This window comes from Pyrus communis, chromosome 1 (assembly GCF_041283825.1).
Source record: "Pyrus communis isolate YQ-2024b chromosome 1, ASM4128382v1, whole genome shotgun sequence".
In the NCBI taxonomy this organism is placed as follows: domain Eukaryota; kingdom Viridiplantae; phylum Streptophyta; class Magnoliopsida; order Rosales; family Rosaceae; genus Pyrus; species Pyrus communis.
The window spans coordinates 1,477,040-1,480,989 of NC_142565.1; the positions used below are offsets into that span (position 1 = coordinate 1,477,040).

Consider the following 3,950-nt stretch of genomic DNA (forward strand, 5'->3'; position numbering starts at 1 on the left):
CCACCGACGATGAAAAGAAGAGAAGGAGACATAAAGTGCAATATTTTTGCATAAGCTAACGCAGCATGATGCAGATTATAGGTTTTTCCTAGCAATTTCATGCGTTGCACGCATAAACTGCATGCAATATTTATATAGTTTTGTAACTAGGGAAAAGTTGTTATTAGCACTTCAAAATTTTTATAATTAGAAAGAAAAATACACTTGTGAGAAGTACTGTAAAATAAAAATTTTAGAATGCTAATAACAGTTCTTTTATAACTAAACTGAGACCCAATTCATTCATTTTTGTTACCAACCCGCAACGAGTTAAAAAGGAACCCTCGATCTCCATTGTCTTTTCGACCTTTACAGCGATGTTACGCTTTCATCTTGTAATATCGATCATGGAGCTGGAGCCCTTGGAATAATGGTGGACTGGACTGGAGCAATGGTCAACTCAAATCGAATTATATATATGTATTTTGACCTTTTTGTTAGGAAAAAAAAAAAAGGTAGAAGTAAAATCTTTGCTTTCCTTCCGGTATTTGGATCCTCTCTTAAGCTGATCAATCATCATGAATTGTTGAATTTTTATCCAACAGTTATAATTATTGTAATTTTAAAAAGACCTTCTATTTGTAATCATTAGATAAAAGTCTAACGATCCATAATAATTGATCAGGAGGATTATCTCCATTAACTCAGGAAAGGATCCAAATCCTTCCTTCCATTCGAATCGAACTCTAAACCGATGTGACAGTAATTAACGATGCCAATCTGCAGTACAAATAAATTACCATGTGTAAAACGAAACTACAATTTGATTATTATATCTATTTTTCTTTTTTATTATCATATTTGTTGTACATTATTACGTAAAAACAAAGTAGTGGATTGTTAGTAATATAAGGAATAGCTTAATATATTTATAAGATTCTTTATGTTTGACATGGGGCATATGTATCTGTTGGACTTTACATATGAGACAAATTGGTTCTGATATCATAATAAAAGTTGAGATTCCATCAATAAACCAATTAACAATTTGGATAGTAGTGGAATTTACTTATAAGTTCATGCAAAGTTTTTTATTTTATTTTATTTTATTTTTTATCAATACATGATTCATTCCCAATATAATCATGTGGCTACTTACTCTTTGTTTTTCCATTGCCCTCTTTGAATCCACCAAAAACAGAAGCAAACCGACTGTTATTATCATACAATTTTAACCTTTTGAATCCCTATAATTTCTGCTTCGTATTCAAGATAACTCAGCTCTAATCTATATCCTTTTATTTGTCATTGAATTCCTCTTTCTTTCTTTTTTTTTTTTGAAAAATGTTACAAAGATTGTATTCTATCACTACTCTAATAGCAGCTCAGCTCTGGTTTGAATCTCCTTAGTTGTGATTACAGTCATTGTACAACGGCAACATTTGTTTTTGGAAAACGTTACGAGGACTCTATTTTTTGTAATTACAACTCACCGTTGATTCCAATCCCATTATCTATCATTGCATTAGTACAAAATGCCTTTGCTTTTTGAAAAATGTTACGAAAACTATTTTTTGTCATGTCTCATAACAACTCATCTCTAGTTTGAATCTCTAATTATTTGCTTTCGGTGTAACGCTAACATTTATTTTTTAAAAATGTTACGAAGACTATTTTCTGTCAATACTCCAATAGTGGTGCAATTCACATGTAACGCCGTTGATCTAATTAAAGAGAGATGAAAAAATGGTACAAATTTGCCAACTTTTGAGCTTGTGTGTATTTTTTTGACACACCAATTTGCTATTTGGACCCAATCCAACCGGCCACAACCGCAAATCGCGGTACCACGGTCACTCTCCGAGTCAACTCGGTTGAGCAAAAAGAATGCCACGGTGGGTGAGCTCAGTAATTAATTAATTAATTAACACCACAAAACTCAATTAATTAAAAACATTATATAAATTCTCATTATTCAGCCAAAATTAATAAATAATAATTATACACTCCTGGCTAAAATCCTCACCTCTCAACCAAACTCTCCGTCAACTTTTAAACGGAGACGTTCAAACGAATAATTAAGGTAATTACTAATTACCAATACTAACGCAGCAAAATAAATAAATAAATAAAGCCGATGTTTCGTCCGAAACAAAAATCCGGCCGATATTTCGGCCAGCCAACGGCGGCAAAACTTTGACAGTGGCTCTGTCAGTGGTGGCTCAGTTCTCTCAGAGGACCACCAGCGGGTCGGAACCGAACAAAATGTCTTGAAAGTAGTCATCCCCTTGGCACATAGACGACGTCGTATGCGACAGCGACGCGTCAAACGTGTCCCGGAACAACTCGCTGAAATCGTCCTTCATAAAGCAATCCGGAAGAGTATCGGGTGCTGCGGCGGAGCCGTCGTCGAAAAACAGAGGCGAGTCGAACAGCGGCGACTCAGAAGCTGAGAAACTGAATGCGTCATCGAAGTACGGCAAGTCCAGCGGCAAATAGTTACCGAAATCGGACAAATCGTCGGATAAAATGTTCGTACCGGTTTCGTCTTCATACTCATCGACTCGGTCGAACATCTGGAATCTTTGAGCCTCGTCAACTTCTTCAAAGCTGGGTTGGCTTCTGAAATGGAGGACGGAGGTCGGAGACGCCAGATTGTGAGACTCGGACCCGGAATCGTAACCGGAAACCGACGTTGTTCCGTTAGCCTCCACCTCGACAGGCTCGGTAACCAGCGGTTCTGGCTTTTCCTCCTCTTTCGGCGGCGGAGCCACGAAATTAGTCAAAGCGTCGGGACCGCGGAGCTTAATAGCGGCATTATCGTACACCATGGCGGCTTCCTCCGCCGTGTCGAAGGTCCCCAGCCACAGGCGTTGACGTCTGGCAGGATCTCTAATCTCAGCCGCCCACTTCCCCCAAGGCCGTTGCCTTACGCCGCGGTACTTCTTTCCGCCGTTGGTCGGCGAAACTGCGTTCTTCATCGGCCGCCGGTTGGCCGGAACCTCCGCAGCCGGCCGCTTCCGGGCGTTGTTCTTGATGACAAGGCCGTTCCTGAAGTCCGTCTCGATGCTGACTTCGTTAATGTAGTGCTTCACTCTCTGCCGCCCGAAAAACTCCTCCCCTTCGTCGCTGGAGGAATCCGTGGCGTCCGGATCGGTCACTGATATTCGTACGACTCTCGGGACGACTGACGAGTTGAACTCGGATGTCGACTTCTTTCGCGCTTTGGTCAGTTTCTTTGTCCTGCTTCTGTGCTCCGTGTATTTGATTGGACACAAAATACTCGACTCCGCATCCAAAAACTCCATTCTTTCTTCCGGGCTGCTCGGATTTTCTCTAAATTCGCATCGAACGCGAAAAAAAATCAGATACCAAACAAAGAACAGAGCAAGATGAAAACACCCGGAGCAGAAAAAAGACAGTTTGTGGCAGACGGTAAAGAAAAAAATGGTAAGCAAATTAATCGACCGTTTTGAGTTTAATTTTTCAGAAAATTATGATCGGAAACCAGAAAACTCTGAGAAATCAAGCAACAATTCGAAAGGGAGGGAGAGTTTGAACTGTGTACGGCAAGCTCGAGACTTGAGAGAGAGAGAGAATTTTGAGCGAAGACGAAGCAAAATAGTGAGTGTGGAGAAGCAAAACACTGAAACCGCTGTTATATAGGATCCACCAGCCGAAATTGGAAAAGCCTCCCGAAATAATTTATTAATTCATTAATTTTACCTCCCTAATTTTAATATATTCTAAAATATTCCACTTTTTAATTATTTATTTTTAAACAAAGAAAAATATCGGGGTAATTTCGCATCCGGCAACGGCCGTGGAGGATACAGGAGAGATACCAAATACGGTCCGCGACATCCCGAGACCGCATTGAGATTCTCACACGTAACCACTGTGGGCCCCGCGAAAGTTCGGCCCCAGTGAGCGCACACCGCACGGTGCTGACTCGGCAAAATATCATCTCG

The 3,950-nt window shown here is 40.3% G+C and overlaps 1 pseudogene across 1 annotated transcript; it reads right to left on the reverse strand.

Moving 5' to 3' along the window:
• Positions 1-1,922: 1,922 nt before the first annotated feature.
• Positions 1,923-3,606, reverse strand: LOC137721423 (ethylene-responsive transcription factor CRF4 pseudogene; annotated as a pseudogene). The gene has a single exon (XR_015960887.1). The product of XR_015960887.1 is annotated as an ethylene-responsive transcription factor CRF4 pseudogene (transcript).
• Between the last annotated feature and the right edge of the window lie 344 nt (positions 3,607-3,950).